Genomic DNA, 24,377 nt, shown 5'->3' on the forward strand with positions numbered 1-24,377 from the left:
TGCCTCTGATTTGTGGAGTTCGAAATTGGGTTTGTTGTTCCCTTCAAATGGTGGCGAGTCCTTGTGTGTTGTCCGATTGCTAGACCTGCTGTGGGGGTGAGCATATTCTGTGTTTTAATGTACTCCGAGCTGCAATGGGTGTTTTGGTCTCCCTTTCCTGGCATCCCCCCTCTCCTTCGGACCATATCTTTTTGGGACTATGGTTCCCAGCTGCTGTTGGGACGTTCTAAGGGAAAGATGGAGGAAAATGACATCGCCGTACAGAGAGCCTGGAGAAAGGTTGGGAACTTGTTGAAGTTTTCCCGGATCATGGGGATGGACAGGGATGGCTGGATGTCCTGGTAAACCCCTTCCACCCCCTCAACACCATGCAGTACTCTGCAATCTGTTGAAACATGCATGCACTGTGAGAGTTACGTGTTCTTAACTACCCCAAGAGCACAGGGAGCCTGGCTCTCGAAGCTGGAGTACAGCTTTGTTTTGGAACCAAAATGGGGGCCCCTATTTGGTCAGGGGCCACTGGAGGCACTATTGCTGTTGGGACTAAAAGACACTTTGGTCCCAGCCGGGGGCCAAAGAATGGGGACCTTTTGAATTGGTAATAGGGACCCGTCCCATTTGTTTGTGGGTTTAAGGACCTGGGGTGCCTGCCTTTTAAGCAGTGGTTGGGGAGCCACCCTACCCCTCTTCGTCAAACTGCCCTTACCGTGGGGTATGGCGAACTAGCCATTTGAGTTTTACTGTAGTGGATTTTAAGGTGTATGTGAAGAGTATGCTTTGTAATGGGGGTACTAAGTCTTACTGCTTACTGGGTTCTGCATCTCCATGAAGGCATTGCTTCCTCAAACAGCTACCCCTCCCTGTCACAGTTGTGGACCGGTCCTTGTTGGGCTGGGATCCCTTTCCTCAGTTGCTGATGCCATGAATTAGTCCAACCTACCTGACCCCTGTTGCAGTAGTGCTGCAGTGGACTGATTTCTCTGCTGCTGAATATAAGGTGCTTTTAGGTTTCCCTGGGCTTACTTCTGTGGATGGGAGTTCCTCAGAGCCTGGACTTGTCTCATAGACTTCTTCTCATGGTGTGCCTTCAGTCGGCATCTGTCGGCCATGTGGCCCATTCCATGGCAATAGTAGCATTGTATGGGGATTGCCTGCTGCCAGCCACCCTGGTTTCTATCATTGTAGCTATCTTGGAACGCTCAGGGGTCCTGAAGTGGAGTTCCCTTCATAACTAGTGCCATTTTAATGCTTGCGGCCAATGTGGCCCCATCGAGGGTGGTCTTCCTAAGCCAATGTTGGATCAACTTAGCGTTGTCTCCTCGTCCTTTTCCTATTTCCTTCTGTTGAAATGCATTATGTGTGCTTGTATCTCCACCAGAGTTTAGTGTCTATCCCTACCACGCTGTCCAAACCGCTTCGTATTTTGGTGGACAGCCCCTTATTGAGGCGATTGTAGAAAAAGATGACCAGTCCATGGCAGTCCTGTCTCCTGTCCCCCACATTTTCTCATCTGATCTAGGACATCTGTTATGGTCTCCCCAGGCTTCATGGTTTCTGCCACCAACCCTCCTACAGCTGGGCAGTCAGGGAATATTTCCCTCAGCACCATCCATATCTGGTGCCTGCATGAACTGAATATGGCCCCTTCATACTCTGTGTTGGTCAGCATGATCACTGGGATGCAAGCTTGGGCAAACGCTGTGTTAGTCTGTCACTGATAATGTTACTTAGCAAACTCTTAACATTGACTATTGCTAGGGTGATTCTCAAAGCATGAAATCTATTTTCGGGCCCCATCTAACAACGGCAGCAGTTTGGCTCTTAGCCCCTACTTGTCCATCTGAGCCCATGTCACATAGATGATCCCTGACGTGCCCTTCTGTACAGCGGGCATATTCTTGTTTTGGGCCGCACCTCTGGTTTTCCTTTGACATAATGTTCCCATCTCCTCAGACACTCCTGCATGTAAGAAAAGTTCCACTTGGGATTGCCCTCTCCATGCCGGATGCAGTCTTCTGCAATCGCTATGTCCTCTGGTTCTAAGGATCCCTGCTCTGGCCAGGGTCTATCATATTGATCACTGATCTTGATCCAGCAGACTAGCAGGTGGCAAAAGGGTCACGTGAAGATTCTGCGTTCCTCCGGAGCTACTATATCCCTTGGGATTGGTTTGCCTGTCCTGTGCGTTCAGGGGGAGCATAGGACGTCTTTGTCGCTACTTTCCTCATGCGTACGCAGAGGGCCATTTTGGTCCTCGTATGTCTAAGCTGGGTCTGCACCAGACTGCCTTGGGCCCTAATTTCCTGGTCAGCCCTTTTCTTTCATTGGCATTTGGGTGAGGCACAGACCCCAGTCAAAAACATTTCTTCTGACTCTACCTTGGACTCTTCAGTGACTGGGGCTCTGTACCTAACCCACACTCTCCTAGGGTGGAGGGTGCGCTACTCTAGTCTCTGGTAGGCCTCCAGGGTAGGAGCTCTCTATCTCTCCTCAGCGCTTGCCTTTCCTCTGACTCCCAGCTATATTGCCTCCTTCACTCAAAGCTGTGGGGACACAGTCAGGACCTGCTCTTCTGCTCACTCTCTGTGGTCTCCTCGGCTACCTGAGCATACCCTGTGGCTCCCTTTTCACCACCAGATCTCAGCGGACTGGGACCTCTTCCCTCACTCGCTCTAGCTGTCTCACTGTCCAAGACTGCTATGAATCTCCCTTTCACTTGGGTTTGCTCACCAGAACCAGTGGGGGTGTATGCTCTTATACGGCTGAGGCTCCGTCCGCTGATCGTTGTGGATGGAGGGGTTAAGCTTCAGGGTGTTCTAGTGCCGGGTTGGGGTAGTGCATGGAGTGTCGGGTTCTGTTGGCCTGTAGGCCCGCCATGCCTAGACCTAACATCCTGCTGTTCAATTGGGCCCCTTTTGATCCCTAGACTGGCGAGCTAGTGTATCCTAATGCAGGGATAGCAGGCATCGGGGAGAGCACCTCCATACCCACTTATGGCAGGGGAGTAGAAGACGCCTTGCTCACTGATAGCGGATCAGTGTTATTGGCCTGGACTTTCTCAAAGATGGCCCATAGTTCTAGCAACTCTTCCCTTTTGTCATTCTTTTGCCCTTTGTATTTCTTTTTAAAATATGTTCTTATGTGTTCTATGATATTAATGTTCAAGGTTCCCTCTTTTGGCCAGGGGAACGGGTGTTCCTTGGTGTGTATGTGTAACTCATGGCAGGGCTTGCTCAGCTTTTTAGCCTGAGTGGGGAACTTACTCTGCATGTGCTTTAAAGGGGATTTCATTGTGGAATTTGAGTGGTCTTGTAGGGGACTGTTGCACTACTAGCTTTTAATTTTGGGGGATGTTAAGTTATGTCCCACTTCTCTGTTTTTAGGGATTTTTAAGTTGCTAACTTTTCAGTTTTTATAGAATTTCTGAGTTTTATTCTAGTGGTGGGGAAATATGTACAAGGGTATTACTGGACCTTCTCCGGTAGTGGGAAATATATACACAAGAGGGTTTGTAATCTGTGTTACACCCAGTGGTCCAAGCGTTCACCCTTTCTGACACTAACAATCAAGAAAGTGACTTCCGTGGATTATGCCTTGTCCTAGTTTGTCACATGACAAATGCTATGACTAAGGCTCTGATGTAGTCTCTTACCCTTGTGATAGCGGATTCAGGATGGACCTCAGCACTGTGGATTCAGTGGATTCAGCAGAGCTTCCAATCAATTCCAGCGCCTGCTCACCTTTCTTGTTGCACAAATGTTAATCTGTCCGGGCCGGGTCCTCTTCATTTGGTCATTGTCCCGTCTGAAGAACCAATCAACTCCTATCTGGCATGCAAAAGTGCTGCACGAATGAGAATTTACCTTAAAAAACAAAAGACAAGAGACGTCTGGCAAAACATGAATGGTTCTTTTAATTAAATATCATGGCCAGGAGAACAGTTCCAGAACTAAGGTCTGAGGACTGTCTCTTGTTGCAAATCAGATTGAAGCAAATTTTATACATTTCTCTGTGCGCAATAAAGTGATAAAAGACATTCTTTCCTTGATAAAAAATACAGTTGTCAAGGAGTCGTAAAAACAATTCTCGATAGGGAATGAAGGTGGGCGTCGATCTGCCGTGGACATGCTGTGTATCAGTGAGTACGTGTCAGATGTCCAGCCTGAGGGGCGCGTGTGCTGTGTGCGTGTGCTGTGTGTGATGTATTCTGATTGGCTAAGTGTACCCAAATACATTTGACATGTATCTTTATGGTGTTTTGGGATTGCACACATTTCTCTGGCCATGTGTGTTTTTTTGGGGCCAATCTCTGGGGACCATTAAGGTATTGCTGCCTATCTGAGGTATCTGATCTAAGTGTTACCCCCTCTTGTGACTTGTCAGTCATTAACCTTCAGCCCTGGGTGTCAGAGCCTGCCTTACCACGTACCTACGTGCTGGGATTGAGGGAGAGCTCACAACGGGGAATCTGTAAATGGTGATGCGACATTTGTGTATGAAAGCATATTGCTGTGCACATCAACATTGATTAATCCAATATTAACACAACCTAGCCAACATAGATCATCCTTATTCTGAATTTAAGCATCTAAATGTTCACCTTGATGACCTCTCTAACTTTTATTTTTCAAAAGAGGCTTTTCACTTTGAGGCCTTTTGTGGATATGTACACTGGCTTAACCCTCTGTGTGCCCAGGACAAGGTGATCTCGTCCAAGGCGCCGGTTCCCCGGTGCCTTGGACGAGATCACCTCGTCCTGCTAGGGCCCCCCGGGGGGAGCACTAGCGCTCCCCCCAGTGGCCAGGCACCCCCCCCCCCAGGCAGGGATGGAAGGGGAATCGCTTCCCCTTCCACCCCGTCCCCTCCCCATGGCGTCTGATGGCTTTCGCGCGCTGTCCTCATCAGAGGCCTTCCCTTTGGCGCTGAAAGCTCAGCTTCCAGCACCGTATCGGAGGAGAAATGCAAAGCTTTTCTCCTCCGATCACGTTGAGGGGGTCAGAGAAGCCTGAAAGGAGAGGAAAGACCTTTCCTCTCCTTTCAGGCTTCTCTGAGCATTTCTGCTGCCCGATCTCGATGCGATCAGGCAGCAGAAATGCCACTAGACAGGAGGGATTTTTTATTTTTTATTGACTAAATAAGGAGAGCAGCCCCTTGGGCAAGGGCCGCTCTCCAGGGGGGCAATTTGTTTTTTGGCTATTTCCGCTCCCCGTGGGGCAGATCGGCCTAAAATTATTAGGCCGATCTGAAATCCACTAGACACCAGGGAAAATGTTCTTTTTTTTGCTTTTGTTTTTTTGTATGTTTGGGGAGCGACCCCTTGGGCAAGGGTCGCTCCAGGGGGTACAAATTATTATTAGGCCATTTCTGACCCACCTGGGGTCAGATCGGCCTTGCGATCTGCCCCCTTGGGGGGGCAGAAACCACCAGACACCAGGGAATATATATTTTTGAGGGCTATTTGAAGTAAGGGGAGCAGCCCCTTGGGCAAGGGCTGCTCCTCGGGGGGCAAATTATTTCTAGGTCATTTCTGCCCCCCCGGGGGCAGGTCGGCCTAATATTAATAGGCCGCTCTGCCCCTAGGGGGGGGCAGAAATCCAATAGACACCAGGGAAAATGTTCTTTATTTATTTTTTGTTTTTTGTATGTTTGGGGAGCGACCCCTTGGGCAAGAGTCGCTCCAGGGGGGGCAAATTATTATTAGGCAATTTCTGCCCACCCAGGAGGCAGATCGGCCTTGCGATCTGCCCCCAGGGGGGCAGGAAACACTAGACACCAGGGAATATATATTTTTGTGGGCTATTTGAAGTAAGGGGAGCAGCCCCTTGGGCAAGGGCTGCTCGGTCGGGGTGAAAATTATTTCTAGCCCATTTCTGCCCCCCCCCGGGGGCAGATTGGCCTAATATTATTAGACTGATCTGCCTGTGGGGGGGCAGAAAACCACTAGACACCAGGGATAAAAAAAAATTGGTTTACTTTTATTTTTTTATGTTTGGGGAGCGACCCCTTGGGCAAGGGTCGCTCCGGGGGGGATTATTATTAGCCCATTTCTGCACCCCCTGGGTGCAGATCGGCCTTGTGATCTGCCCCCGGGGGGGCAGAAACCACTAGACAACAGGGAATATTTTTTTGTGTGGGCTATTTCATGTAAGGGGAGCTGCCCCTTGGGCAAGGGCCGCTCCTCGGGGGGCAAATTATTTCTAGGCCATTGGCCTAATATTATTAGGCCGATCTGCCCCCGGGGGGGCAGAAAACCACTAGACACCAGGGATAAAAAAAAATTGTTTACTTTTATTTTTTTATGTTTAGGGAATGTCCCCTTAGGCAAGGGTCGCTCCTGGGGGGCAAATTATTATTAGGCCATTTCTGCCCCCCGGGGGCAGATCGGCCTAATATAATTATTCAACAAATTGTTGAAAGTTGTTCTGCCCACCAGTGGGCAGATTGGGTAACTACCCCCGATCTAATATAATTAGGCCGATCTGCCCCCAGGGGGGCAGAAACCACAAGACACCAGGATATTTTTATTTTATTTATACTAACGCATAAGGGGAGCGGCCCCTTTGGCAAAGGCCACTCCCCGGGGGGAGGCAAAATATTTTTAGGCCTTTTCTGCCCCCCCTATAGGCAGATCGTCCTAATATAATTAGGTGGATTTGCCCCCGGGGGGGCAGAAACCGCTAGACACCAGGGATATATATATATGTTTTTTATTTACTTTATGTTTTTTTATGTATGAGGAGCGACCCCTTATACAAGGGTCGCTCCCCAGGGGGGCAAATTATATTTAGGCCATTTCTGCCCTCTTTGGGGACAGATTAGCCTATTTTAGTAAGGCCAATCTGCCCCCTTTGGGGCAGAAACCTCTAGACACCATGGATTGGTGTGTGTGTATGTGTGTGTTTTGTTTGGAGGGGTTAGCCCCTTGGGCAAGGGTCTCTCCCCATGGGGCACATTACTGTTGGCCATAACTGCCCCCCTTTGGGGCAGACTGGCCTATTTTGGAAGGCCCATCTGCCCCCAAGGGGGGCAGAAAGCCGACCAGAGACCAGGGAAGATTTTTTTCCAAAGTTATTTTTTTCAAAATAAGAGGCCACACCCGCACCCCAAATAAATGGGGCGAAAGTTGTTCTGCCCACCAGTGGGCAGATTGGGTAACTACCCCCGATCCACACCCGGGGGACAGAAAGTCTACTAGATACCAGGGAATACAAAAAATAAAAGAAAATAGTGGGGTGGTGGCTTCCAACCAGTATGGGCCTGGTTATGCCCCCACCCGTACTGAAGGGGCTAACAGTCTTTCAGCTCTCCCCCGCACACTAAAACATCTTATCCCATGGCAAGCAAGAGGACATTTGATTATTTTTGGTTTTTGTTTTACATTTGGGCCATGAGAGCTTGGTAACTCTCAAAACCATCCCACTTGGAATGGTTAGGGCTGCACTTTTTTTTACTTTGGGACGCTGCCATGTAGAAAAATCCACAAGACCTAGACACAACTGAAAACTAAACATCTAGTTGATTCCAGGGTGGTGTGATTCACATGCACCCCGCACCATTTCCTTACGCACAATGCCCTGCAAACCTGCAACTTTGCTGGAAAGCACACATTTTTCCCACATTTTTGTGATGGAACCATCCGGAATCTGCAGTAATCCACAAAATTCCTACCACCCAGCATTGTCTCATCTATACCGATAAAATTTCTGCTGCACTTGTCAGCCTAAAAACGCAAGTGAGGTATCATTTTTACCGGGAGACTGAGGGGAACGTTTGGTGGTAGGAAATTTGTCCCGGTGCAGTGATCCCACACAGAAATGTGGGAAAAATGTGATTTTTTTTAGTTAGATTTGCGGTTTGCTGAGGATTCTGGGTAAGAAAATATTGGGGGATGCACGCAAGTCACACCTCTCTTGACTCCCTCGGGTGTCTAGTTTTCAGAAATGTCTGGGTTTGGTAGGTTTTCCTAGATCGCTGCTGAGCCCAGTACCAAAAAAGCAGGTGCCCCCCGCAAAAACAGGTAGTTTTCTATTTGATAATTTTGATGTGTCCAGATAGTGTTTTGGGGCACTTCCTGTTGCAAGCACAAGGCCTACCCACACAAGTGAGGTACCATTTTTATCGGGAGACTTGGGGGAACGCTGGGTGGAAGGACATTTGTGGCTCCTCTCAGATTCCAGAACTTTCTGTCAACGTCGAGAAGAGATGCGCAGTTCCGACCAGCGCAGTGATGGCGATGCAAGGATTTCTGTAGAAAACAGCTATTGAACTGAATTCTAAAGGACCAGAACTTGATTGGAACCACTTAGCAGGGTAGGACTCACAGTTGACAGAGTACAGCAGCTGTAGCAGAGTGGAGTAAAGTCTTTAGTGCCCCTGAGACAGTAGAACAAGAGGCAAGACAGCAAGCCCTTGGAGTCACTTTGGTTCTGGGGATGTAGAGATGCAGGTCCAGCCCTTCCCACTCCCAGACGAGGAGGGCAGCTGGGCAGACGCAGAAAAGCAGGAGTTCAGCAAGGTCCACCAGAGTTCAATCGAGTGACTCTCCCTTCAGCAGCACAGGAGTCTTTCTTCCTGGCAGAATGTCCTCAGGTGCAGAAGTGTACTGATATAGTGGAGTCAGAAGTCCAGTTCTGATACCCAATGGTGCCTTTAAAGCAGGGAGGCTTCAAAGCGAGGCCTTTGAAGTTTGCAAAGCCCCTACCCTTCCTTCCCTGGCTCCACACACTTCAGGGGGTTATGCAGCACTTTGTGAGGGCCCAGTACCAAGCCCATTCAGGTGTAATTGTCAGCTCCTCCCTCTCATCCTGCTCATGATGGGCTGCCAACATGCAGATGGCCACTCAGTCACACCTAAGCTCCCTCTTTGTGTGGCTGTCTTGAGGGAATGCACCACAGCCCAGCTGTCACCCCCCTAGATGTGTACTGAGAGACACGCAGAAGGTACTAGATGATTTAAAGTAATAAAATGCCAACTTTCTATAAGTGGCATTTTCAGAATTACAGTCTACAATCCAACTTCACCGTAAATTGTGATTTTAAAAAGTGATTCCCATTTCTTCCCATTTGGAAAATACACTTAGAAAATGTAATAAGGCAATTCTAATATTAATCTATTGGGCCGATACAGCTTGCAGTAGTGAAAAATGAATTTGAGAGTTTTCACTACATGGACATTTAAAACTTAAATACACTGTAACCTGCCATTGGGGCTGGCCAGGGTCTACCTTAGGGGTGACCTATATGTATTAAAAAGGGAGGTTTGGGCTTGGCAAGAGGGTTAACTTGTCAGATCGACATGGTAGTTTAAAACTTCAAACGCAGGCTCTGCAATGGCAGACCTGAATGATGTTTAAAGGCATACTTAAGTGGGTGGCACAATGATCAGTCCTGCAGGCCCTCTAATTTACAGGCCCCAGGCACATGTAGTGTACTTTAGTAGGGACCTGTAAGTAAATTAAATATGCCAATTGTGGATACACCAATGATAACATGTTTTAGGGAAAGAGCACATGCAGTTTAGCACTGGTCAGCAGTGGTAAAGTGCCCAGTGTCCTAAAGTCAGCAAAAACAAAGTTAGCAAAACAGAAGGTCAGAGGGCACAAAAGTCAGTGGAAACTACACCAGGGATGCCAGGCCTAACAAACCTAAACCATATTTGAAAAGTACAATAAAACGTTTTAACAAACTAAATGACACAAAATGACAAAATCCATCCAATAAGGGGATCATATTATGTGACTTTTTAAAGCTTAAAGTAGAAATTGACCTAAAAATTACAAAACACCAATGATAGTCAATGATCGTGGTAGACAAGGACAGAATTTAAGGCTGACTGGGATATAGGGTGAGTCAAATACACCCAGCAGGCTCATCCTGGTCTAAGTCTCAGCCTTCCACACAAGTACACTTCTAAAACCACAAGGTCCTCACAGGGTGTCTGCAAGAAACCAACAACATGGTCCAGCCCAGGTCCAGTTGCCAGTGGTCTGCTAGGTACTTCCAGGAAACAGCGTCTTTCAGCGTGTTGTCTTCCTGTAGCCACACAGGAGGTCAGTAAACTTACCTCTAGATTCCACTTCTTTGCCCCCTGGGGACAAGAGGAACCAGGTTCTCTCAGGTCCTCAGTAGCAGATCCTCTTCTGATCATCCAGAGGTGCAGAAAGTGTTCTAGTGAGTGCCTCAAGGTGCCGCATTTATTCCTGGCACTAACTGGTTGGTGGGAATGACTCCTGAACACACCCCACTCAATTGGGTAAAGGTTTCCAGTGGTAACCCTACCCATGTTTGCAGCAATTCCTATGTGACGTACCACACAGCGGCTCAAAATCCTATTTTTCTTTTATATTTCATATGGAAGGGACAAAATTAATATCAAACAACATATGTACATCCAGACATAGCATGTCAAGTGAGGGGAATTCAGAGCAGAATGAAAACATAAGATTGCGGTTGGATTAACCAGAAAAAATAAAAGCAAAAGAGGGGAAGAAAAACCACCATAACTGAAAACCACCTCCCATGAGGGCCTAGATAAGTTGGATAATTACACTGAAATATCTGTCCCCAGTCACTAAGAAGCCTTAAGCATCCAATTTTCCCTTCAGTTTTCAGTTCAGCAGACTCTAGTTTAAAATAGTAGCCCATAATAGTACGCTAAGAGTTATAAGCTAGTTGAAGCTTGCTTTCCCAAGCCCGGGCCAAACTGATCCTAGCAATAATAACGGAGAAAAGAAGGACTGGCGTATTTCTTTGTGATGTCTTCAACTCTATGGAAAGCATAATATTCAGAGTATCAATGTCTACCTGGACCCCGAGTTTGTAAGAAAGCCAACAGCTGTAGCATCCAGTAGCCTTGAATTCTAGGGCAGACTAAGATTAGGGACAATATTTGCAGCCATTTTACCACACCTAGGACAACTAATAACACCTGCCTTGACCCCACCTATTTTGCTAGTCACTTAGTTGTATAATAAATCATCACAGTAGTTTTATATTCCTGTAGCTTCAGCAAGAAGTTAATTGAGTAGAAAATGTAGTGAAAGCCTGTGTGATTATAGGGGCACCCATCACTTGCCTCGACATATTGAACCATTTTGTTGCCAATATCTCGAGATCGTGCTACTTAATCTGATTGACGCAAGTATTTAACCTGTTAATACTGATCCGATCTTCCCCTTTGATGATTAAATCCAGTACATTATGCTCTGCGACATACAGATTCACTTCTGATTTAAGAAATCTCCCATCAGGAGGTATTCAAAGAAGCTTTTAGCTTAGAGAGTAAACTCCTGTTGTAAATCATAAAAAGAGGTGATTGTACCAGTTGGAAAAAGTGTTTGTGTTGTGGCGGTGATGCTCACACCGGCTCAACCCGGCCTGGCATATATACTACCTGCAGCAGCAGTGGACCATTATCAATAATAAAATTTAAGGTGGAGAATTCTAACTCCCCAAATGGCTGTACTCCACCCTGATGAGTTGTTTATGTTATGCTTTCAAATCACAGACCTGCCAGTATCCAGAAGAATCACAAGTAAAGGTTCAGCAGCACCATGGGTGTTACACACCACATACCTTGTCAGTCAGCTTAATGATAGGCCTGGGTGGCCTCGTAGCGTGGATGCCAGGTGAGTGATATTCCAATTGCAGTGCTCAAGGGCTCTGTTGGAGGTCTGGTGTCAATGGAGGAAGCCTATACTGGCGGGCAGTGCACCAAGTGGAGTTGTTTTGAATGGAATGGGGGCTGCAGGGTAGCTTCAGGAGGTCTGCTGTCTCAGTGAAGGTGAGGTAGAAGTGCTTCCAGGTGTGTGTCAGGCCTAGGCATGAGATTTTTCGGTGTGCTGATCCCGTTGACTCTTCTGCAGCTAAACTGACTGCCTTCACCCCTGCACTTCACTCTTGCCTGATGACAGCTAGCGAAAAGGAGGAATGAAGGGCCTACATAGGCTATCTCGCAAGCCAGGAAGCAAGGGAGCTTGCAACGAAGCTGCAGAGCACATGACAGAGAAAGCAGTGGTTGTGGGCACAATGGTGGATCTCCTTAAGGAGATCCCTGGAGCTGAGAAATTGGGATCTGAAGCTTCTGTGAGTATTCACATGGATATTCTACATTCTTCATTTACCCCCAAACCTGAGGCTGTTTCTTCCCCTGTTTGTGTACCAGCTTTCCTCACATTTGGAGGGAGGCAGACATTTCCAAGGAGAATGCTATTGATGCTTTAAATACAGGGGTATCAAGCGATTGTTGGAAAGGTCATAAAAACAATCCGGAGAACAATCATGTCTACTATAAAGGTGATGGGAGCTCAGTGTTGATGGCAGACTCTTTTGCATCGGAGAGGGGTTGTCACAAGTGGCTGTGTAGTGATGTTCTCTTGGACCCACATCAGTTTCCTCTTTTAGCTTCATTTTACATTTACATGTTTTAGCTGCATTGTTTTTAGCACAGCCTTTTAGCAGCAACATTTTACACACTTTACTTGCATGGTTGTTTAGTTAGCCTTGTCTCGCAATATAATCAGTACATTTTGTTCTAGGAACACAGTACATGAGATCCTAGTACTTCTGTTGCCTGTTAAGGAGACAGCCTCTAACATGTAGACGTAGCATTACATCAGAGCTATGCTTCCGACACAGTGGCTTTTTATTATATAAGTGATGCACTGACCCGGGAGGAGCAGAGGAGCACTCTAGCCGTGACCGTCTTGGGACAAATGCTGTATTAAGAATGCAGCTTTGCTGGTGCTAATCTACCAGCTTCCCACGAGCATTGTGATCCACAATACAGGCTCACTCCTTAAGCAATTTACAGGTATGGGGTACGGCCAATCCCTTAGATCAGGCAAAGGCAAAATCATGTACATCCGCTATGCTCTCAATATAGTCTTAGGGTTATGCAGGAACACTGAAAAATCATTTATCATGGTTGGTTTATTTATTCTCTTTACCATGTTTGTAATATCTGATCATGTAGCTTTGATTCATCTGCATAATTATAGCAACTCACTCTCTTTATACAAGATTACTATTGTTTCAACAAATATATTGAAAGCTTATTTCATATCTCTATTTCACCTGGGCATGCATGAGTGTTACAAAAAAAGGGTGAGATCTGTTTCAACAACTTCCGTGGGAGTTGGAGTGTCATGTTCAGGTTGCCACAATCACCTTTTACCCCAACACTATTGGAGATGTAGGTGAGGCACTGTTAGCTTGCCAGAAGTTGAGCCAGCAGTTTCTGATGGTGTGGACAGACATAGTCTCACACAGTCTGAAGTTCTGTCTAATAAGCAGTCCTGTTATTTTACTACAAAACGTATAACAGCTGGCCCGACCGTCTCCTTAGTACAGGATCAGCGCTTACCACCAGTAGCACAGATCCTTGATGAAATGGTCCTTATGTTTATGTGGTGGAAAGTCAGAGGCCTAAATAGCCATTTTAAAAGACTTGTGAGCAAAGGTACAGTAAATCTTTTTAAGCCACAAATCTTATGCTTCATCAAGACACATGTCGCATATAAGGATCAGACAATATTCAAGAAATTAGGTTTTCAATTGGGGGAGTAACAACTCAACAAATGTCACTAAGAGGTGCTGCTATTCTTTTCTGTTTTTCCTCTGAATTAAATCTAGTTAAAATGGTGGAAAATAGTCGAGGGAAGTGGGTCATTACACAGATTGAGGTGCATTCTGCTCATACCACAATATATGCGGTCAACGTCCTGAAACAGGATGATCCCCAGATATTCGATTCAATGAAGGTGGAACTCCTGTCTTGGTCAAGGGTCACTTTTTTGTCATGATTTCAACTCTGAACAAAGTCTGACAAGCAATCTGAGCACTTATGAGGGTGCACGGGTTGGTGGATGTATGGCAGACACTCAAACCTGGGAGCCCTAGCTTTGTTTATTATTCAACTGTTCACTGTTGCCACATTGATTATGCTTTCGATCCGCTTGGTCTGAGGTACACCATAAGTTCACATATGACCACAATCCCATAATTTTCTCCTTTAAGACCTGTCAAGCAGTGATAAGGCTACCTCAGTGGTCTTTCAAGCATCAGTTTTTACTGGAGCCAGAATACATTTGGATGACGATTCGTATAAATCTGGTTGAATATATTGGACATATTTTGGACTCTGCCACTATCTCAGTGATATGGTATTCCCTAAAAGCATTTATTAGGGGAAGTACAATTCAGTACATGGTCAACCATAATCATAGACTGTGGGATAGAAATAAACAGGTAAAGTCGAGTTTGCACGTCTGGAAGGGCTGCATTCTTCTGTGATTGTCTCAAAATCCTCAACCAAATGGGACTGCTTCATTCGGATGGTCAAGTGTTGAAGTGAGATTGTACATGCATTGAGAGAAAAAGCTCAAGCTGCTTTCTTGTAAAAGAAGGGGGAGGATTATGAGTACAGAGAATTGATTGGTAAGATCTTGGCTTTTAATTTTAAGGAGAAACAAAATCAAAATGGTATTGAGTGCACTGACGATGATTTAGGGCAGGATATGTGTCATCCTGTGTGATTCTTGAACAATTTTGTTCATTTTATCAATCTTTATTTAGTGCAGAGGTCAAGAGCAGTCATAACCCTAGTAAGCTAAGTGTGAATTACTTAGCATCCATCAAGATTCCCTGCCTAGGCTGTCACCATTTGAAATGCTTGGGATTAAATTAAAGATGTAACTCCCTCACTGGCAAAGCTGCGGGAAAATATTGGATTCCCTCTCAGATTTATAAAATCTTTGCTGATGTTCTGATCCCTCTTTTCACATTACGTTCCAAGAATATTGATCAAGGGCAGAAGCCGGAGAATCATGGGAGTCCAGCAATACAGCGGTCTTCCCTAAAAAAACAGGAAGCCCCCCACAGAGCAATGATCAAATGGGTCAATCTCACTTATCAAAGCCAAAATCTACTCCAAAGTCTTATCTGTTAGGTTGACAGTAATGATTTATTCTTTTGGTAGTATGCAACAGCATGATTTTATTCCAGGGAGGTATTGCACTATACATACTAACATAGATATTGTCTTATTTTATGTAACAAATAAACTGCATAGACTGGCTGGTATGATCCTACTCAATGCAGAGGAGACATTTGTTAGACTTGGCATCATTGGTGTGGTCTACCGTAACTTCCTGCCTCTACTTCGCAGGTTGTTTCTATGTGCTGGACTCTGCTTTTGCTGTTTTTGTACTCTGGGCACTTTACCACTGCTGACCAGTGCTAAAGTGCGAATGCTCCCTTTGTGAAATTATTTGTATAATTGTTTTTTCCATGATTGGCATATTTGAGTTACTAATAAGTCCCTAGTAAAGTGCACTAGAGGTGCCCAGTGTCTGTAAACCAAATGCTACTACTGGGCCTGGAGCACTTGTTTTGCCACCCACATGAGTAGCCTTGTAAACATGGCTCAGACCTGCCACTGCAGTGTCTGTTTGTGCAGTTTTAAACTGTCAGTTCAACTTGGCAAGTGCACCCACTTGCCAGTCCTAAACCTTCCCTTTTTTATACATGTAAGGCACTCCTAAGGTAGGCCCTAGGTAGCCCCATAGGAAAGGTGCAGTGTATGCTAAAGGTGGGACATGTACTCGTGTCTTGCATGTCTTAACAGAGAAATACTGCCAAATTCGGTTTTCACTGTGGAAGGCCTATCCCTCTCATAGGTTAACATGAGGGCTGCCTTTAAATATTATTAAAGTGCAGATTCCCTTTGAGATCAGCTAGAACTATGGAGTTTGGGGACTCTGAACTCACACTTTAAAAATGCATCTTTTAGTGAAGTTGGTTTTTAGATTGTTAGTTTGAAAATGCCACTTTTAGGAAGTGGGTGTTTTCTTGCTTACCATTCTATGACTCTGCCTGTTTGTGGATTAACTGTCTGGGTCAGTTTGACACTTGAGCTGTTTGTGCATCTCCTCTAGACAGTGACTCAAAGGGTGCTGTGGTGTAGCCTGCATATCCTGATGAGCCATCTGTGCTAGAGTGGAGCCATGAGTGGTCACTCACCCCTGAAAGGGCTATGCCTGCCCTCACACAATGCAGTCACCAGCCCCCTGGTGTGTGTCTGGGGCCTGGCCTGGGCAAGGAAGGATCTTGTGAACAACAGAGACTTTTCTTTGAGTTCGGCAACTTCAAAGGCAAAAAGAGGTATAAGTATTGGTCCCAAAACCAGATTGCATCAAGGATTCAAAAAGAACCTCTGCCTGGAGAAGAACTGAAGTGCTGAGGAGAAGTGCTGCCCTGGCCTGTGACTGTGCTTTGTTGGGCTATCCTGCAGTTGCTGCTTCTGCCTGTGCAAGGGGACAGAGACTGGACTTTGTTGTGCATTCCTGCTTGAGAGGTATCTCCAAGGGCTTGGAGTAGAGCTTGCATCCTGTTTTAAAGCCTCAGGGACAGCAAAGGCTTCACCATCCAGTTCTGAGTCTACATGCTGTGGACTCTAGCTTGACAGAGGGTGCCATTCCAGTTCCTAGGCCCCTGGAAGTGATTCCTGGAGAAAACCTGTCTAACAATGCCAGACGACGCCGTGCGACTTCTCTAAGGACGCCATTGCACGGAAAACACGACTCCACCTGCCCTGAAGCCGTGGACCTCGCAGAAGCATGATGACCCCAACGACTCCACAGTCTTCGTGTCGCCGCAGCTGCTGACCCAGCATGAATTTGCAGTGATCATATTGACATCTGTGACACCTGACCCCATCGCAGCGCCTGAAGCACTGTGATGTCATTGCGACCCCATGAGGTCACCCCGGAGCATCATGACTTTGCCAGACTTTGTATCCGCCTCACCTCCACTGCTCTGCAGTAAGGTTCTGATGCAGCTGCGCGACGCCTCTGCTCCTCTGCCCTGTAGCACCGGAACCGACGCCACCTTGGATCCAGTGACACCTCGTTCCTAGACTCCGTGCACCAGCCTGTTTTCTACTGGTTTACAAAGGTACTATACCTGAGGGTCGTACAACTCCGTAAACGGTGCCAGTGGTGCCACATTGTAGGAAATGACTCCGTCATGATGACACTTAACATCAAATTGCAGCATTTGCACTTCTAGGCACTATTTTTGTGTTTTTAAGTCCTAAAATTATATTTTTTATGGTATATTGTGGATTTTTATTGTATTTGGTCTTGTTTATTTAGATAAAATATTTACTAGTTTTCTACACCTGTGTTGTGTCATTTTGTAGTGGTTCACTGTGTGTGCTGGTACAAATACTTAACACATTGTCTCTGGGTTAAGCCTGCCTGCTCGTGCCAAACTACTAAGGGGGTGAGCAGGGTTAACTGAGTGTGATCCTCCTTTACCCTAACTGGAGTGAGGGTCCTTGCTTGGACAAGGGGCAAACTGATTGCCAACCAAAGGCCCCATTTTTAACAACATTCTATAGGGTTTCCTGACCCTTTCTTTGGGCAGTTATGATTAGGATAGGATTCAGCTTAAAATACATACACTTTGTCCACAGTTTCTATCATAAACGCAGTGGCAGGCACTTATTAGTGGAGAAGCATCCCAGGAGCTTCAGAATCAGTGGCACACTTGCCAGCATTGCCCATTGTCACAGTTACTCATTTTAGTTTATCAGGAACCATATCTATTCCAAGTTCTTAATCATGAGTTGTAATCACCCCTAGAGGTTAATGGTGTTAAGGAGGTATGTTACTGCTTTTGTGCATGATGTTGCCACATACTTAGTCAATGTCATTCTGGGCATTGCCATAATCGAGTAGGAGGCCCTATATTTTGGCAAAGAATGTGGCTATAAGCTGAATATCCTAATTTCATTAAGGACCCTCGTGTTATATCTTCGCAACCTATCTTGGCACTAGTACTAGGAGTGATGCACAATAAATAACTTTTTTGCTTCCATTACCATTGTGTGCATGATTTCAAATTTTGCAACGATTCTTGGTGTCCTCTAACCCATTGCTACATCAACTGTATTTTGCATAGCTGAGGACCTACATATTTGAGCAGGAATTCCATGACTTTTCTATCTGGTGAAGTAATATTATTTATTTGAGCCAAGCCACAACTCCGTACATGATTGTGAGAAGTTCTGCTCTCTATTATATCCTTTATATATTGAGCATAATGTTTAATTCCATTAAAGGTTCAATCCTTAGAACATTTTGATTACGTCACATATCATCACTGCTTCTCTGTCACCGAACCGCTCTGACAAAGCAGCTCACCACATCAGCTTCTATACATCTGCATACTTTTTTCTGTGTTCTCTCTGATTGGCCCTGAGAGGTAAAGGGTGTGTTGCAGAGTGTCGCCAACTTCATTGCTACTCATTGATGTAGGAATTCTGCATGTGATGCTGAGGGCATGCAAAGCTCATGCAACATGTCCCCATCTTTAATTTGGTGCAATTACATGTTTCTATACTGAATTGCACTGCTTGTGCAATACTCTTTTGTTTTGAATCTATCCTCCACATAATTACCAGCGGTGTGTTTGCTCCTGTATTCTAGTGTTCTCAATTTTCTTTGCCACTGAATAATTTTCTTAGATGAGACTTTGACTTCAACATTGCATTCATATGTTGCTAGTGCTAGGCTGTGACATCGTTATTACCATAACTAGTCACCACTATGTATGGTATCAACTGTTTGTTACTCTAATGAATACTTCATATCCTTATTTTTACCTTCACTTTGCCTGATTTATTTACACTACAAATTACATGATATGGGATCAGGAAATGTTTGAAACACGCAGCCTTAATACATTTTCCACATACATCTAGGTAACCACCCTCATTAATTTAGGATCAAAACTTGCAATGGTGGAACATTGCGTATATTAAACTTAACCTTTGCAAAAGCATTTTGGCATTCAGTAAACCACAAGCATTGGTCTTATTTTTCAAACGCTGATGAATGTGGTGGGTTTTACATAAAAAAGTTCAACAAATTTTGAACAAAATTCAGCAAGGTCAAGGAATGTTCTAATATGATGCTTGTACCTAGGGGTGGGAGAATCCCTTATTTCTTTCACGGTATTCATGGAACACTTTCCTGACACTCGCTGACCAAGGTCTGTAACCCTATTCCTTGCAAACTTACATTTACTGTATCCTGCATATCCTTACAAAACTTTCATTACTAGTGCCAATTTCATGTCATGTTTTGCTCTATTTCTACCTATAATTAGATCGTCATCGTGAAAAAGTATCAGTTTTTAAATGTTTTTAAATAATTTGCACATAATCTGTGAAACATTGCTGCTGCAGATGCTAGAGCAAGCGGCACCCTAACAAACAACCAAAATGAGTAACAAATGTTGTAATACTCTTGCTCTCAGGATTCAGTGGCTGCTGTGAGATCCACTGAGGTAAACTATTTAATCCCTTTCATTAGAGACAACTTTTCATTGATTTTATTAATATGTTGTGATTAAGATACCTTGAGTTAGCACATAGCCTTAACTTGCCATTGGCAAGTCTAGCTATGTCCGAAGGGACAACAATTCAGAAGACTTCACAGGTTCTAGAAGACCAGCAGAATGTAATTTATCCAACTCTTTGGAAACTTTATCTCTCAATGTTATCAGTATATTCCTAACTTTATTGACAAAACAGATGGCTCCTGGTTTAAAAAATATTTTGGGTTGATATCCAGTTAACTTTCCAATTCCACCTTAAAAGTCTTTTGGATAGGAAATAAAAATTATGGGCCAAGTGTATCAAAGCCTTTTACTGGTCGCAAATGGCCAATCATGCCGTTTGCGACTAGTAAAAGTATTTTCCCCATGTAACAATCCTATTCTGCGAGTTGGGAACCTGTTACCGACTCGCAAAATAGGTTTGCGAATCGCTATTAGGAAGAAGCATGCCAAGGTTGTCCCTTCCTCATTGCGAGTCACAGGAGGAAGTAAAAAATGTTTGGAATGCACTTACAAATCATTTGCAATTACCACCAACCACACATTGGTGAGAAGCCATTCGCAAACATGAAGGAGTCCTCAAGGGGCCCCTTCCCCTTTGCGAATGGAGGTGCAAACATTTTTTAACAGCAAGCAGTGGTCCCACGGACCACTGCTTAGTCTTAAGAAATGAAAAGAAAACTTTTCAGTTTTCTTTTTGTATTGCATCCGGTTTTCCTTTTCTGTCCTACCGCACACCAGTCTTCATTGTAAATCCTCTAAGATGATCCTAGCTTTTCTGGGCATGTTGTAAAAGAATAAGTAGATGAGTGTAAGTGTGAGTGTAATGCTTGCTTGGTCATTTGGACCAGGAGGGTCCCACAGATCTCTTGTGGTGAAGCAAGTTGCCCACTATAAGCCCAAGTTTATCTGGGGTTTTCTCTTAGAAGTGGTGGTCGCCACTGTGTAGTTATGGTTTATAGTCACTATTCACTTAAAGGGTGTTTTCGATTTGCATGTAACATTTGGCCTCACAAACCTATTTGCATGAAATGTATTAGTCTTCTCGTCACCTACGGCCCGAAATGCATAATTTCATGCAGATCTATGCAGAGGGGGAGGGGAGTTAAGGGGTTGAATAAAGACGTGTTTTCCTGTTTTAGCTCCCATTGAAAAGTTTGCTCATGCACGGCTCAAACCTGAACTCATTTACCCAAAACTTAATATGAGAACAAACCTTTTCTCCGAAAGTATGCTTTCATTGGTTTGGTGTGATTCTTCTCAGCTGCTAAAAAGTTTCTTAGTGGTCTTGAAAGAGTTAAGATTGTAAGTATCTATTGTTTTAAATCACAAGTCATGACTCACAACTCCTGTCAATCACATTTTCATTTTTTTCTAAAAAGTAGTTAGTTAGAGAAGCGCTCAAATATTTATTTGACTATCCTAAAACTCGCACGTCAGTACTGATTCACAGGTTTTGTACCTTAGAAAAAGAATGTACATAGACATGGGGACAGCATGAGAGGTGCCCGATTCCAGGAGGTATCTGGGAGGCACTCAAAGTTGTGCAAATAGACCATGAAACCCAAAATAAGAGCTCAAATTGCAAGCGTTGTTATTTAAGTAAAAAATGCTATTGAATGGCAGCTATTCAGGGAGCAGGGAAAATAGGCATAATTTTCTGCTGAAAGTCTTGATTTTCATTAGGATATTGGGTTTTTAGGCAAAATAATATAAATAGATGATAGATAGATAGATAGATAGATAGATAGATAGATAGATAGATAGATAGATAGATAGATAGATAGATAGATAGACAGACAGACAGACAGACAGACAGACAGACAGACTGGGTGCAGGACCTCAGCAGTAGAGGTTGGCTGGCTGCAGCTGGTTGGACAAAGGCTGTGCGCACTCCTTGGGCTGGGCGCAAGAGATCACGTTCTGCTCCCAACCCAAGGAGGAAGACCATATGCAGTGGAGGTTGCCTGCCATCAGTGGGTTGGGTTCAGTGCCCAATCGCTGCAGGGTGCAGTTCCACTCATCCCTTGCTGAACACAACCAAAGGCCATGCTAGGTGGGGGTTGCATGCCTGCAATGGTTTGGGCCCTGGACATGGTGCCCATCTCCAACTGTGCATGGGCTATAGTATAGAAACTGAGCTCAAGATAAAAAAAAACAAAGAAGATCACTGAAGAAAAACAGTTAAAAACCAGCGTAATGCTTCTGACGCTACAGATTAAAACATTAAGGACCTCAGCAGCAGAGGTTGGCTGGCTAAAGCTGGTTGGCCAAAGGCTGTGTGCACCTTGGGCTGGGCGCAAGAGGTCATGTTCTGTTCACAACCCAAGGAGGAAGGCCATATGCAGTGGAGGTTGCCTGCCCTCAGTGGGTTGGGTGCAGTGCCCAATCGCTGCAGAGCGCAGTTGCACTCATTCCTTGCTCAACACAACCAAAGGCCATGCGAGGTGGGAGTTGCATGCCTGCAATGGTTTGGGCCCTGGACATGGTGCCCAACTCCAGCTGTACCTGGCTTATAGTATTGAAATTGAGCTCAAGATGAAAAAATAAGAATTTATTTGAAGAAAAACAGTTAAAAACCAATGTTATGATTCTGACGCTAAAGATTAACCTCTTAGCTGCTGGGCCTTTTCTCCCCCAGTGCTGAGCCCTTTTTTGGCTATTTGGAGTAGTTCGCGTTTAGGCCTTCATAACTTTTTGTCCACAGAAGCTATCCACGCCAAATTTGCAACCTTTTTATTCCAACATCCTAGGGATTCTAAAGGTTCCAAGAGTTTCTGGGTTCCCCTGGAGGAGACCAAGAAATTAGCCAAAATACACCTAATCTTTTGTTTTTTTCAAAAAAATGGGAAAAAAGGGCTGCCGAAGAAGGCTTGTGGTATTTTCCCTGAAACTGGCACCAACAAAGGGTTTGCGGTGCTAAAATCACCATCTTCCCAGCTTTCAGGAACAGGTAGAGTTGAATCAGAAAACTACATTTTTCAACACAATTTTGGCATTTTACTGGGACATACTTCATTTTTACTATTTTTGGTGCTTTCATCCTCCTTCCAGTTAGTGACAGGAATGGGTGTGAAACCAACACTGGATCCCAGACAGCTAAGTATTTCTGAAAAGTAGACAAAAGTCTGAATTCAGCAAGGGGTCATTTGTGTAGATCCTGCAAGGTTTTCCTACAGAAAATAACAGCTGAAATAATAAAATATTGAAATTGAGCTGAAACAACAAGCCATTTTTCTCCACGTTTTACTCTGTAACTTTTTCCTGCAATGTCAGATTTTTTAAAGCAATATACCGTTACGTGTGCTAGACTGTTCTGGTTGCAGGGATATATAGGGCTTGTAGGTCTATCAAGATCCCTAGGTACCTAGAGGCAATAAATGAGCTGCACCTTGCAATGGTTTTTCATTCTATACCGGGTATACAACAATTCATTTGCTGAAATGTAAATAGTGAAAAATAGGTATCAAGAAAACCTTTGTATTTCCTAAATGGGCATAAGATAAGGTATTGAGCAGCAGTGGCTATTTGCCCATCTCTGAATTCCGGTGTGCCCATACTAGCATGTGAATTACAGGCCATTTCTCAAATAGATGTCTTTTTTACACACTGTCTTACATTTGGAAGGACAAAATGTAGAGAAACACATGGGGCAATAACACTTGTTGTGCTAGTCTGTGTTCCCCCAAGTCTCCCAATAAAAATGGTACCTCACTTGCGTGGGTAGGCCTAATGCTCGGGACAGGAAAGGCAACATGGACACATCACATTTTTACATTGAAATCTGAAGTGTTTTTTGTAAAGTGCGTAGCTGTAGATTTTGGCCTCTAGCTCAGCCGGCACCTAGTGAAACCTACCAAACCTGCACAGTTTTGAAAACTAGACACCTAGGGGAATCCAGGATGGGCTGACTTGTGGGGCTCTGATCAGGTTCTGTTACCTAGAATCCTTTGCAAACCTCAAAATGTGGCCAAAAAAACACCTTTTCCTCACATTTTGGTGACAGAAAGTTCTGGAATCTGAGAGGAGCCACAAATTTCCTTCCTTCCAATCAATCAATCAATCAATAATATTTATAAAGCGCGCTACTCACCCGTGAGGGTCTTAAGGCGCAAGGGGGAGGGGGTTACTGCTGCTCGAATAGCCAGGTCTTGAGCTGCCTCCGGAATGCGAGGTGGTCCTGGGTGGTCCTGAGGTTGGCGGGGAGGGAGTTCCATGTCTTGGCCGGCAGGTAGGAGAAGGATTTCCCACCTGCCGTGGTGTGGTGGATGCGAGGGACGGCGGCGAGTGCGAGGCTGGCGGAGCGAAGTTGACGGGTGGGTGTGTAGAAACTGAGGCGACGGTTGAGGTATTCGGGTCCCTTGTTGTGGAGGGCTTTGTGTGCGTGGGTGAGGAGCCTGAAGGTGATCCTTTTGTTGACGGGTAGCCAGTGCAGGTGTCTCAGGTGGGCGGAAATGTGGCTGTGGCGGGGTATGTCGAGGATGAGGCGTGCGGAGGCGTTTTGTATTCGCTGAAGACGATTCTGGATTTTTGCAGTGGTTCCTGCGTATGGGGTGTTTCCGTAGTCCAAGCGGCTTGTGTCGAGGGCGTGGGTCACAGTTTTTCTCGTGTCGGCGGGGATCCAGCGTAAGATCTTCCGGAGCATGCGGAGAGTGAGGAAGCAGGAAGACGAGATTGCGTTGACTTGTTTTGTCATGGTGAGAAGCGGGTCCAGGATGAATCCGAGGTTGCATGCGTGGTCTGAGGGGGTTGGTGCGGTGCCCAGGGCCGAGGGCCACCAAGAATTGTCCCAGGCAGACGGGGTGTTTCCGAGGATGAGGACTTCCGTTTTGTCCGAGTTCAGCTTCAGGCGGCTGAGTTTCATCCATTCTGCGACGTCTTTCATTCCATCCTACGGGTTGGTCTTGGCGATGGTAGGGTCCTTGGTGAGGGAAAGTATCAGCTGGGTGTCCTCGGCGTAGGAGATGATGTTA

General features: G+C 45.2%; 1 long non-coding RNA gene across 3 annotated transcripts in view; it reads right to left on the bottom strand.

Moving 5' to 3' along the window:
• The window catches only part of LOC138295610 (uncharacterized), a 268,864-nt gene that overhangs the window by 3,656 nt on the left and 240,831 nt on the right, over positions 1-24,377 (bottom strand). For 2 of the 3 annotated variants that reach the window (XR_011203642.1, XR_011203640.1), the window contains exon 5: positions 3,741-3,863. This is a non-coding gene — a long non-coding RNA (uncharacterized lncRNA). Of the gene's footprint in view, positions 1-3,652; positions 3,864-24,377 lie in introns of all 3 variants that reach the window. The other variant, XR_011203641.1, reaches the window with a different exon arrangement.

The sequence above is a fragment of the Pleurodeles waltl genome, chromosome 5, assembly GCF_031143425.1.
Source record: "Pleurodeles waltl isolate 20211129_DDA chromosome 5, aPleWal1.hap1.20221129, whole genome shotgun sequence".
Classification (NCBI taxonomy): domain Eukaryota; kingdom Metazoa; phylum Chordata; class Amphibia; order Caudata; family Salamandridae; genus Pleurodeles; species Pleurodeles waltl.